This window comes from Schistocerca americana, chromosome 3 (genome assembly GCF_021461395.2).
Source record: "Schistocerca americana isolate TAMUIC-IGC-003095 chromosome 3, iqSchAmer2.1, whole genome shotgun sequence".
Lineage (NCBI taxonomy): Eukaryota > Metazoa > Arthropoda > Insecta > Orthoptera > Acrididae > Schistocerca > Schistocerca americana.
Window position 1 is genome coordinate 164,064,852 of NC_060121.1, and position 14,429 is coordinate 164,079,280.

Genomic DNA, 14,429 nt, shown 5'->3' on the forward strand with positions numbered 1-14,429 from the left:
ACCGCACGACCACGAGCTGCGGACTGAATTGTACTGATCAGCTGTCACCGAATAAATTTCGACAGGGAAGTTACATGGATTGTTTAACGCACGTAACGGAGATGTCATCTTCACCTATTTGTAGCAAGGATTATTAAATTAATTAAGGGTGTCGTAATGTAATGCAATGAGTAAAATAAAAGTTGCGTGTAAATCATTTGTCAAAGATTTGTAATGTTGCCTGACATTCAGCAGCGCGTTTAAATACATGCACAAATAGTATTCATTAAGACTGAGTCATTGCCACACATCGTCAAACAAACAACACTTCACCAAGTAACTATAGCGTCACAACTGTTAGATCGCCGTGGTTGGCAGCAATCTGAAACAGACCACAGTCAACAAGATATGTTGCCGACATGTAGCAATCAGTACTTTGGGGTCGCCGGACAATTTTGCTCATTCCTGCTGTCGGGTAATATTGTCAGTAACTAAAATGACGAATAATTACAGAAGCAGAATTTGTGACTGTTCTTAATGTTATAGAAAAAGACCGAATATGTGGAGGTTTTATTTAAAATTTTCTCATATTGCTTACGCACACGCATTGCCTGGTATATGACGCGTCGATTATAGTTTGCAGTCTACCGTACGAACTGTCCATAGTTGCTATCTGCCCGATATGCCCTCCCCACCCCCCCCCCCCCCCCCAAGCCGGCCGGTGTGGCAGTGCGGTTCTAGTCGCTTCAGTCTGGAACCGCGCGACCGCTACGGTCGCAGGTTCGAATCCTGCCTCGGGCATGGATGTGTGTGATGTCCTTAGGTTAGTTAGGTTTAAGTAGTTCTAAGTTCTAGGGGACTGATGACCACAGCAGTTAAGTCCCATAGTGCTCAGAGCCATTTGAACCATTTTTGCCCCCCACCCCTCCCCCAGCAAATGTCGGTGCGACGCGACAGCTGGCAAAGTAGCGTGTTCCTTTCGTTGGTTGTGAAGTAATTTTAATCACCCTATAGAGAAGATTGTCTGACATGATAGTCAAGGTTTCCGCGTTTAGAAGATCCAATGAGATTTGTCTGCAATCGAACACGTGCAAATACGGAGGCGATAGATAAAATTAGTACATCCTTAGTTCCTTAAAGAATTTTTTTACAAAGTAAATTTAAGATCAAACGTGTAATTTTACATGCATAGCCATTCACATATGAAAGGTACAAGAAAGGAGTGGGCTATCCGCCTTTTTGTGATTTCCACTTATAACTGCTTGAGCCGTAACGCTTTGTGAAATAATGGCACGCCATTATTTTCCGCTCCCCGTCCATTACAGATCGTTACCGCATTGCGACATTTAAAATCGCCCTTTTTTTTTTTTTACTTTTTCTTTTTTTTCTGCTTTTATTCTACTTCAGATTCATTCACCCGTTACGAAACTAACTCTTGCACTTTTTTAAATGTATCTAAAACAACGCTAAAATGTGTGTGAATTGTTATGTTCCTTTATTTTTGCGCCATACGTTTCTTTCATTAACTGTTCACCTGAAATATATAATCGGAATCTTGAAGTCAGAATCCTCGATTTATCCGTTATGTAAGCTAATTGTTACTCAGAAACTTGGAATTAGTTTTATGAAGAACTAAATAATTTGCAAGGTATCTTTTCCTATTTTTCGTACGACAGGAGAGCTCTTGATGTTATAAGAGTCCTCACACTGACAAAACCCGAGTTCCAATCCCCGCCATAAAAACTCGTTAAAATTACAGGCTCACCTCTAGTCGATTCAGCTTAAGGTGATCCTTGACAGCTGCAGTGAGCTGGGCGCGGCAGCTTCAAGTGCTCACCTCTGCCAATAAGGTAACGTGATACTGTCAACGTTTCTGTGGCTGCGGCTTAGTGTTTTCATAGCCCTGTAGACGGCCACTGTTATGGCCTGCAGCCACTGGCACTTCGCAGTTGCAAGCTGGCAAAAGTGCTCCTAGCTGTCAGGGATCTTCTTAAACCTATACATGCAAGAGTTTTTCACTCTCCGAGAGCTTTTGTGAGTAAAACGTGTCGTGCAAACGGCTCCTAGAGTCAGCTCGCTGACAGTGTCCAGGAGTGGGGCAGGATCTCAGATAGATGAACTCGGCGAGTGTAGATCTCATGTGCAGTCGAGAAGCTCCATCTCTCCAGAGCTGCTCTCTGTAGCTCTCAGGAAAGGAAAACTGTGTCGGCATTGTAGCGAAAGTTGAGAGTACTTGGAGAGTGCCGATAGCCATATTGTCTCAGATTCGCGCCGTATTTCACAGATTATGCGCTAAGACACCTTGATAATATATTTTGTCGTAGTCATGTACACATTTGCCGGCCGAAGTGGCCGTGCGGTTAAAGGCGCTGCAGTCTGGAGCCGCAAGACCGCTACAGTCGCAGGTTCGAATCCTGCCTTGGGCATGGATGTTTGTGATGTCCTTAGGTTAGTTAGGTTTAACTAGTTCTAAGTTCTAGGGGACTAATGACCTCAGCAGTTGAGTCCCATAGTGCTCAGAGCCATTTCAACCATGTACACATTAAAAACAGTACCCACGAAACTGCGTCTCTTGAGCCTTAACGTGGATTCATGGCATGTCTCTGAGAGAAGAAACTTGCCCATTTTGTCTCCTAAACGGACAGCACGAGGCCTTAGCCTAGTTTGAAAGTTATAGACTTAAACAATGCTACGTAACAAGCAACATATAAAAAGATCATAGATGTATTATATGTAATTAACAAACTAAAACGAAATAGTCACAGAACAACCAGTACTCTACCCAGCGCTTCATTTATTAGATATCCGGCCTGTACGGCTTTAGAAAGACTACGGATATCAAGATGAAATGGTGTTACGTTTCTCATCGTTAACTGATACTTTAAAAATATTAAAGAGAACACATGTAGCTTGTGCTAGAAATATTAGTGTCACCAGCAGTCTGCACTAATGGATTTACGCGTAATAGTATCTACACACATCAAAAAAAATTTTCATCACCCCAGTTCCCAGAACTCCTAAAGACAGATGTTGACTGTGGAAATTTTATCATAGGTCCAGACTCTTTTACTGTTCGGAGAAGTCACTAAACCCACCCAAAGATGTAGACAACCATGCGTGAGCAGCGCCTATTAGACGGAGGTGGTCCGACAGCCGATAAGTGTGTCATTCCACCAGGAAGGAGGTACATGGCTCGTGTTGCCTGTAGTTCAACCATGCCTAGACGGTCAATACCGCGGTTCGATTGTGTCCACTTTGTTACTTTGTGCCAGGAACGGCTCTCAACAAGGGATGTGTCCAGGCGTCTCGGAGTGAACCAAAGCGATGTTGTTCGGACATGGAGCAGACAGAGAGAGACAGGAACTGTCGATGACATACCTCGCTCACGACCTGCTACGGCAATGGATGACATCTACTTAAGGATTATGACTCGGAGGGACCCTGACAGCAACGCCACCATGTTGAATAATGCTTTTTGTGCAGCCACAGGACGTCGTGTTACGATTCAAACTGTGCGCAACAGGCTGCATGATGCGCAACTTCACTCCCGACGTCCATGGCGAGGTCCATCTTTGCGACCACGACAGCATGCAGCGTGGTACAGATGGGCCCAAAAACATGCCAAATGGACCGCTCGGGATTGGCATCACGTTTTCACCGATGAGTGTCGCATATGCCTTCAACCAGACAATCGTCGGAGACGTGTTTGGAGGCACCCCGGTCGGGCTGAATGCCTTAGACACGCTGCCCAGTGAATGCAGCAAGGTGGAGGTTTCCTGACGTTTTGGGGTGGCATTATGTGGGGCCGACGTATGCCACTGGTGATCATGGAAGGCGCCGTAACGGCTGTGCGATACGTGAATGCCATTCTCGGACCGATAGTGCAACCATATCGGTAGCATACTGGCGAGTCATTCGCCTTCATGGACGACAATTCGCGCTCGCATCGTGCACATCTTGTGAATGACTTCCTTCAGGATGACGACATCGCTCGACTAGAGTGGCCAGGATGTTCTCCAGACATGAACCCTATCGAACATGCCTGGGATAGACTGAAAAGGTCTGTTTACGCACGACGTGACCCACCAACCACTCTGAGGGATGTACGCCGAATCGCCGTTGAGGAGTGGGACAGTGTCTTGATGAACTTGTGGATAGTATGCCGCCATGACTACGGCCACACTCCACAATGGAACTACTTGAGGAGGGATCTGCAGGATTTCAACTACCTTTTACAACTTGGAGGTCACTAAACCGGCTGCGCACTGGAGTAACTGGGTGCAAATCAAACCTATTTAAATGGGGTTACAGTCATAGCGATAGGTGTGAATGCGGAGCAATACAGGACTTGGACCACCTATTGATTTGCCCAGATATGTCTATGATGATATTTTGAAAGTCAATGACAAAGCAAACTACGTTGCTAAGTACTGGGAAGGGAAGATATAACTGATGCATCCGGATACGGAAGAAGAAGAATGACTACGGGCATTCATCAGTGCAAGAGGACGTGCTACTGGGTGTTAGAGATACCGGTGTGTACAGCAATTTGGACCACTACCTCTGAAGGTCTCGCTGTATGGTGGTACAACATGCAATGCCTAGTTTTCATGAGCAATAAAGAGGGCGAAAATGATGTTTATGTTGATCTCCATTCCAATTTTCTGTACAGGTTTCGGAACTCTCGGAACCGAGGTGATGCAAAACGTTTTTTGATGTGTGTATATTGGCAATTTTGCGTCCAGTTATAAACAGTGTTTCTTCTATCTTCGTCGCTGTCGTTCTCGTAGAATTTCGATATTGTTATGGATTTTGCATCACAATTTCTAGGCTCTGCACGCCTCAGTATCATCCCGCCGCCTGATCTGCTCTCTTTTCCAACACGAACACGGTCATGTACATGTTTCCTTTGCCACTAAAAGTATCAAAAGGGCTGCTGCAGTCCTACGCTCTTCGACGGCAACCTTTTCCTTCACGTACGGAACTAAGACTGAATAATCTCTCTGCTGTCATGGATATTCTCATCCTGCCGTGTGTAAACGCTTCCGACCTCTGCTCTCCCAAGACAATCAGACATTTACAGAAAGTACTCGCAAAGAACTATCAGACAGTAAGCATCAGCGAAAATATTCGCCCCTAGTGTAAGAGCTGGGATACACACAAGAGTTTTTTCGTCTCAGACATCTTAGTACTCTCAAATAGCACTCGCAGAATTGTCTACTTTAGGGACGAATCTTTGCTGATACTTTTATTGAATTTGTGCATGATACAGGGAAATATATTATGAAGATGTGATAGTATACAAAATGTGTAATACGGCACGAATCTGGGATGCAGTGCGATCGCTCAGCACTTCCGAGTACTCTCAACTCTCCCAACAATGCCGGTACAATTTTTCTTGTCTGAGAGTTATGGCGAGCACCTCGAAAGATGGATCTTTCTGCCCAAACATAGGTCTAAACTTTCAAAGACTATTTGAGATCTTCCCAACTCACTGCCGGCGGGATGAGTCTTAGCACTGTCTATATGACGCATGTTACTCGCCAAAGCTCTCGGAGAATGAAAAACTCTCACATGTATACCTATCTTCAACAGTTCTGCAACTACTATCTGAGAGTATCAAATTGTCCGAGATTAAAACCTCTCACGTGCCTCTCAACCCTACGCTGTCTCGCCTATAGGAAGACGTGCACAAGAAAAACGACTAGAATGGGTGCGCCCTTTCCGTGCGCCTGCCCCTCCTCTTCCTCACTTTTGTCATGTCAGTGCTAGTTGCGCATTAAGCGTAGGTGCTCATGGTCGTTCTTTGTGTCGTAAACGTATTTGTATTCGTTCTTGTTATGATTAACTTTATTAAAATAAGCGGTAAAAATTATAACCATGATGGTGTACTGCCAGAAAGGAAGGTAAGTGATTAGAGATTTCCAAGAAAAGTGGAAAGAAGAATTCTATTTTATAAGTGGACACAAAGAAGGTACGGCTATTTGCTTGATGTGCCGGGAAAAGAAGAGATTCAATTCATTTTGCCACTACACAAGTAAGGATAGTCATTTACAGTAGCTTTTCTTTTAGATTCAAATAAACGAAAAGGAAAATAAAAATTGCTCATCTAAAAACAACAGTTCGTTGTACACAGTTGCAGTTGGGCAAAATAAGACTGTCACGAAAACATCATACGAAGTATATAATCTTCTTGCAAAATAAAACCTTACACTGACACTGAGTTTGTGAAGTAATAACTGCTGCTCAAACCGTAAACAAATATTGGCTGAAATAAATAAGCTTGCATTTTCAGAATGTATCTGTTGCCACCACATACAAGACATTTCGAAATGTATGTTTGATGGAGTAACTAATAAAGTAAAAATACGCAAAATAATTTAGTCTTGCATGTGATTCCAGTACCGATATAGCTTCGAGAGTTCAGTTTTCATTAATTGTGTGTTACTGTACTGACAGGATTCTAGAAGAAGGCATCAATTATAACCATGGTTGGTCACACAAAAGATTGAGCTTTCACGAATGCTACTGAACACTTTGTAGGAAAATGGGCTCAATTGCAAGCAATTTAAAATCGGCGTTTGCAGAAGGCTGTCCGTCAATGTCATGTGTAAACAATGGTTTGATAGCACTGATTAAAAGGGAACAGAATTTATCAAATTATTCTAGTCTCAGTTCAGTGGTTACTGCATCAAGAAAATTTGGCATGCCACATGTCAAATAATAAATTGAGGGAAGTTATGAAAACCATCATAAGCACTATAAATTACTTCTTGCACGTGAACCTAATCACCAAAAATTTAAAGCACTGTTGGAGGAACAGGAACCTCATTAATGTGATGTTCTCATACATATCAGATGGTTAAGCAAAGGAAAACTGCTGGAATGATTTGTCAGTTAAAAATTATTTTTTTTATTACAGCCAAGCGGTAAAAGTTATACTGAACTTGGTAATGATGAATCAGATATTATGTCCGATATAACACAAAAATTCGACAAACTTTATTTTGAATTCCGGGAACCAAAGGGGTAACTGGTCAAGTAACTAATAAAATAGTAATGGATACGAAGGAAAAAGATTTGTCTAATTTTCCAACTGTTGCTATGCTCCGATTTGACTTAACTATCACCGAAAATATTTCCCAAGGGACGTCCTCCCATTTGTAAGAACTTTTGGAAGAAATAAAAATAAAACAGATTTGGAGACGTTAGAAATATTGGAGGCTGTTTCACTGCCCTAACGAAGCCTTGTCATTTTCAACATGATGATCTCAAAATATTATTTTGCTAATATGAATTCCATAAAACTCATTTGATAAGTGAAATAATGGAACTTCAACACAACAAACAGCTTGAAGATCAATTTACAGAAGATCGTGGAAAGCAGGAGTATATTGAGTTTTGGAGATACATTCCTAGTAACGATAAAATTTTACGAGACAGTGCGCAATTTATTTTAACAGTCTTCCCTTCAGCTTACCTTTGTGGAACTTCGTTTTCACGCACGAACTGCTTGAAAAATAAAAAATGTATTCGGTTGTACAGTCACTTAGAAAACGCAGTGAATATTGCATGCAGTCCAAACGATGCAAACATAACTAAAATATCCAAACAAGTACATCATAATTCACATTAGTTAACATTTTTATTTTGTGCTTACGTTTGTTTTGCAATTATCAGGAATAAAAATCCAGGCTCAAGAACAAACGTATAGTTTTTTTACACAGTCTTTTCACATGTGAAGGGTACCGGAAATGGACTCATTGCCTTTTTGTCATTTTGAAAGTCTGAGATTAATGGCGTTACAATGAAGTTTGTGGCAATTTAAGTTACGTAATATTATTTATTAATGACATAACAGTCTGATCTTGCATAAAAGTTTTTGGAAATCAACTTCATGGCCAAAATACGCCGATCCCAGACTCGTTTATGATAGGGACTCAAAATAATAAAATTACTAATTGGTCCCTTCCTTTTCTCCACCCTTCATATGCACCTGTCAGTTGACATGACAGATGAAATTTATTGTCACAGGAATAAAGTGGACTGGTCTCAATTAGACGTGAGCACTCTATTCTTGCTTTTAGTTTATTGAAAACCGATAAGCAGCAGTTTATTTTCTACACTCGCTAAAATGGTGAAGGGCATTCTATGAAATTCTGTCAGTGGCGAATCTCGTCGTTTTCCCATGTTTCCACAAAGATTACTCCACTCAGCGTAACATTAGACTCCCGTGAATGTATCACTAAAAATCTAATTGAAAAAGACATCTTTTTACTAGAAAAACTTTATATGTCCCTATCGCAATAAATACACATGTAGACAAGGACAATTAGTGTCGGAAATTTAAACCGCCATCTTCATATCATCTGGCCATGTCAACCTTTGTACCACTCAATGTAGCGCTCTGCCATATAGTCATAAACACATTTGGGAGTAATTCGTTGAAGAAAATGCACGAGTGTATCGTTATACGCTGAAGAGTCGAAGAAACTGGTACACCTGCCAAATATCTTATAGGGTACCCGCGAGCACGCAGAAGTGCCGCAACACGACGTGGTATGTACTCGATTAATGTCTGAAGTAGTGCTGGAGGGAACTGACACCATGAATCCTGCAGGGTTGTCTATAGATCCGTAGAGTACGGCGGGGTGGAGATCTCTTCTAAACAGCACGTTGCAAGACATCCGGGATATGCCAAACAGTGTTCATGTCTGGGGAGTTTGGTGGCCAGCGGAAGTGTTTAAACTCAGAAGAGTGCTCCTGGAGCCACTCTGTAGCAATTCTGGGCGCTTGGGGTGTCGCATTGTCTTGCTGTAATTGCCCAAGTTCGTCGGAATGCAGAATGGACACGAATAGATGCAGGTGATCAGACGGGGTGCCTTCGGTTCAGAAAGCCCATATCGATGGTGTTTCGTCGAATGGTTCGCACGCTGACACTTGTTGACATCCCAGCATTGAAATCTGCTGCAATTTGCAGAAGGATTGCACTCCTGGCACGTTGAATGGTTCTCTTCAGTCGTCGTTGGTCCCGTTCTTGCATGATCTTTTTCCGGCCGCAGCAACGTCGGTGATTTGATGTTTTCCCAGATTCCTGATATTCACGATACACTCGTGAAATGATCGTACGGGAAAATCCCCACTTCATCGCTACTTCGGAGATGCTGTGTCCCATCGCTTGTGAGCCAGCTATAACACCACGTTCAAACTCACTTAAATTTTGATAACCTGCCGTTGTAGCAGCAGTAACCGATCTAACAAATGCGCCAGACACTTGTTGCCTTACATAGGCTTTGCCGACCGCTGGACCGTATTCTGCATGTTTACATATCTCTGTTTTCTTCGGCGCTTCAGTGTACAATGAAACCATACCTTTGGTAAACACAAAATTTTCTGCTATACCACATTTGATTTGCTGTGTCTGTATTGAGAGCTGACGGCATATTCCTGTTGACAACGTTAGGTAAGCAAAAAATCTAATAGTTGCAAATTGGCGCACGCCAATACCCGACCCCCGTCTCTACACTTTCGAAATGAAGTTGTTGACAAACTGATGTGTGGGAATTTAAAATTCTTCCGGATATTGGAGCATTTTAGTATCATAAAGAAGTCTGATCATTACCCGTTACTGCACAATAATTTTATTCGACGAAGATTTAAGCTACAGCTAAGAGCTGCCAATGGTTAAATATTTATTCTTTACCGGTTTCGAGTATAGATTTCCATTTGTAACCGGTATTAACGTTTAATAACATCTGAAGAAGGATAACGTATATATACCCGAGAACTGTTGAGAATAAACACTTACCTTTTGCAACTGTTGGCTACACGTGACTCAAGGGTGCCCATAACCGGGGGCAAGAGGGGGCCGCGGCTCCTCTACTAGTTCTTAGGGAAAGAAAAAAATATAGTATAGCCAGGTGTCTTTCTTTCAGGAAAGTGATTTAAAAGTCGGTATAAAGTACGTTTTAACCCTCAGAGTTTTAGGCGCAGTCTCACAGACGGCTACCGTTTGTTGTTGCTCTTTTGCTAATGCAGAGGTTCACAGCGTTGTCTAGTTGTTCTTTCCTGGGGCTACCGTAGTCTCCTTTGTCAGTAGCCACTTGAATGTGACGCGGACCCATACTATTACGGTTTCAGTCATGCTAGCGGTCTCTGAGACCGCACCTGGTACCTTGTGTCGCGGATTCAGTGGCCCGGTCTTCGTCTACCATTCATGCCGCGGTCCCTGACTTTGAGAATAGTGTTTTTAACTGGATTGAGGACAGTTTAGTAAGTGATGTTGGATCAGATAGTTCCAACGAAATTGAAAGCGAAAGTGATTCAGAATAGGAATAGTGCAAAAGTGAAGACGAATTTATTTTGCCATTTGTGGATTCCTTGAATGAAACAAGTGATCAGAGTGATGAAGACAGAAATGTAGAGACTGAATCTTTAGCGAAAGGTCCTGCTAGAAATATATTTGGTCGAAACAAATATCACTGGTCGTCGAAGGCTCTTCGAACGTTGGCCGATGGCAATATTCTTCCGCACGTTGAACATAAGTGAGTTTGTCCTACACAATTACTGCAAAGAGAATAGTCAGGTCAGCCGGTTTACGTTTTTGAGGAAACTTGCGAACTCGTTCGTGGCACCACAGATGTAAAGCCAGTCAACAACTTTCACACACCGCACCAACTTCGTGCAACCATTCACCATGTTTTCGTGTAACTGAATCAGGAGTAGAATTCATTGCAGAAATACAGCGAAAACGCGAAACATGCTCCACCTGCAACCCAAAAGGGAAGAGAAGCAAGCCTTATATTTTCGATTGTTGTAAAAAGCCAATCTAACTTGAACTCTCTACAGACATTTCCAGCAGATGTAAAGAAAACCTCTGAGAAGGAAACTAAAAACCTAACTGTTTTATAGGGTGCTCATGTTTTTATTATTACATTATAATAAATCATAAAACTATAACAAAAAGTAAAGTTTAGAATGCAGGGTATTTGAGTTTCTATGGCATTAACATTGTAATGTAAGATTGTGTTCATTTTGCGCCGGCCGTTGTGGCCGAGCGGTTCTAGGCGCTTCAGTCCGGAACCGCGCAGCTGCTACGGTCGCAGGTTCGAATCCTGCCTCGGGTATGGATGTGTGTGTTGTCCTTAGGTTAGTTAGGTTTAAATAGTTCTAAGTCTAGGGGACTGATGACCTGAGATGTTAAGTCCCATAGTGCTCAGAGCCATTTGAACCATTTTTACTTTATACACCCACGTCTTGCCACCCCCCCCCCCCCCCCCCTTACAAACTACTGTATGGGCACTACGTGATTCCTCTGTCAAAGCAAAAATTTGCTGGAGGAATTATTGTAGACACGCTTAAAAGTGGCCAGTCACCTCAGTGGCGAAGCTGGGTGCAGGAGTGAGGAGTCATGATAGGGAGGAAGTAACATGGATTCGTGAAAGCGCAGTATAGTGGCGTTCAAATTTGTAGCGAGGATTGTGGAATTAAATTAAGGCTGTGGTAATACAACACGATGAGTAGAAGAAAATATTTGTGATCGGGTCTCATATTACCTAATGCATTTAAATGTGAATACAGTTACTGTTATTAATCAGTTTTGTGTTCTCCCAACTATAGGGTGCGGCGCTTAAATCCGGACACGTTTCAATTTGAATTTACCGCCATATCGTAGCTCCGTCGGAGGTCGCGATTGGCGTTCTTGAAAGGCATAGGCATCTAGTAAACAGTGAAGTTAAATCTGGGTTATTAGGCCGCGTCACGTTTCTTCTAAAATGTGCGACGTTTCGTCCCCTCTGCTAGGGTCTTCCTCTGGATCATTTGGTGTCCACTACTGCTAGAAACTCAAAATGACCGAAATGTTACGGACAAATGCGGAGTACAACCGAAGACCCGCGATTATCGAAAATCTTCGCGCTGGTCGTTCGCCCACAAACAGTTCGTTTCTTCGTGTACCCGAGACCAAGTATTTAAGATATTGTGGCCAAATATAGTGCTTCGGAAAAGTCTAGGGAAGGTTCCGCTAACCCAACGAGGAAACTTCATTCGAGGAAACGCGTGTCACGAACTGCGGCAGTCATTGAAAAGGCTCGGGCGCTGATTTCGGAGGACGCGAGGGAATCGCTGAGGAAACTGGCGCCAGTACTGAATGTCAGCGAGCGAACAATGCGTCGGATGGCAAAGGAGGACCTCGTACGAGCCGTTTAGTCCAAAAAAAGCTCTCGGATATCGATGAGATGTTCTGCTCAAAGGAGTTCTGACCCACGAATAGCCTGGATTTGAACCCCGTCGATTTCTATGTTTGAAGCGCAGTCGAAAGAGTTACCAATAAGACGAGGCACCATAACGTCGCATCTCTAAGCATCGATATCGAAGCAGCATTCGCGAAAGTAGACAGCGCTGTTTTAAAGAATGCGTGCGATCGCTGCAGGACGAGACTGGAGGCGGTCGTTGAGGCTGAAGGGGGTTATATCTAGCAATGTTGTCCGCGGGGTCGCGGGTTCGATTCCCGGCCGGGTCGGGGATTTTCTCCGCCCGGGGACTGGGTGTTTGTGTTGTACTCATCATCTCATCATCAAGCGGGTAGTGGCGAGACTGCAAATGGACAGGAACTTGTACGGCCATTGATGGCCACGATGTTGAGTGCCCCACAAACCATGATTATCATCGAGCAATGTTGCTCTTGAAAGATACCACTACTTACACGTAAAAGAATTTTCATTTCCATTTGTATTTTGTTTTAATAAATTGCTTTTAATAAAAGTTTAATTTGTCCGGATTTGAGCGCCGCAACCTGTACACTTCATCAGACAATTACATTGTTATAACTTCGGTGCCGCTGAGGGTGGCAACAATCTAAAACTGAGATCAGTCGACAGGAAGTGTTCCAATAGAGTCGACTTTCAACGATCAACACATGGGAGCCGACGGCCAACTTATCGCACCCTTACTGTAGCTAGTCTATTGGTGGCCGGGGGAGAGGGAGGGGGGTGGGGTCTCAAATCATACTAATTGAAGTAAGTAATAGTAAGATCTGTAAATACGTGGCCCGAGGTGCTCCTACACCCCCACTGTCCGTATTGGCTCTTCGGTAAAAAAGTTTGACGACAACTGAGCTAGAGGCTCAGTGCGAGGGAATTACCACAAAGCGTCGAGTCGGTCGCACTTTTCCTTCCGCGAGTGGGCGGCTACGCCCATTGCGTGGCACGTGGCAGCGGGCAGCAGGGTTGTTACCTGGCCATTACGGCACTCACGAGTGGTTTGTAGCGACTCCACCGCGCGCTGGAGTAGCATCAAAGGCGACGCGGCTGTTAAAGGGGAACAGCAGGCCTGCGCTTTGTTCACGGACAAAGGCGGCTCAAGCCTCCGTCGAGTTTTAATTTCGGGGATGTGTGTCTCTGAGTTCGGCAGAGTGTTGGATCACACCAGTGCGCGAGCGGCGAAGTGCCCTGGGTACAAGCAGGCACAGCCGTAGTCTACTAGTCGGACCCCAGGCATAGGACTGAGGTAGAGGCCAGTGCTTCCAGCTATAGGGGTGGGATCAGACTTTGAATAAGAGTTCTTGAAGCTAGTCTCTGAGGCTGTTAGTGCCCAGTCAGGCGTATCAGTTCTTTCTCAGTGTCAGATACAGGCTGACAATTATTGTACACTATGAACTTACTTCTGAACAGTTTGCGTTAGGATGTTCATGTTGCACAGTTGTCCAAGGGGCATGATGGGAATTAGTATGCGCATGCATGGTTTGGTTTAGCGACGTAGCCCACCTCCATTTGGATGGGTTCGTCAGTAAGCAAAATTAGCGCATTTGGGGAACTGAGAATCCGCATTTCACGATCGAGTTCACCCTCAATGGGCAACTGTGTGGAGTGCAATATCCAGTCACGGAATAATCTGTGCGATATTCCTTGATGGCATGGTGACTACCGAACGGTACGTGAAGGTTTTGGTAGATGTTTCCATCCCCATCATTCAAAGTGTCCCTTATTTCTACAAGATATGGTACATGCAAGACAGAGCTCGACCCCATCGAAGCAGGAGAGTGTTTGATGTCCTGGAGGAGCACTTTGGGATCCGCTTGCTGGTTCTGGGATACCCAGAGGCCTCTGGCTTTGACCTCGGTTGGCCATCATATTCTCCGGATCTGAACATGTGCGACTCCTTTTTATGGACCTATATTACATACAAGGTGTACATAAACCACCCCAAAACCACTGCTGAGCTGAAAACAGCCATTCAGCAGGTCATCGACAGCATCGATGTTCCGACACTTCAGCGGATCATGTAGAATTTCGCTATTCGTCTGCGCCACATCATCGCCAATGATGCCAGGCATATCGAAAATCTCATGACCTAAATCAGAATATCTGTAGTGACGTTTACATGTTGAGTAAACAGTGTGCATGCCGTAGTCTGTAACTAATTTACATTTTTTTCATATAGTTCAATAATTG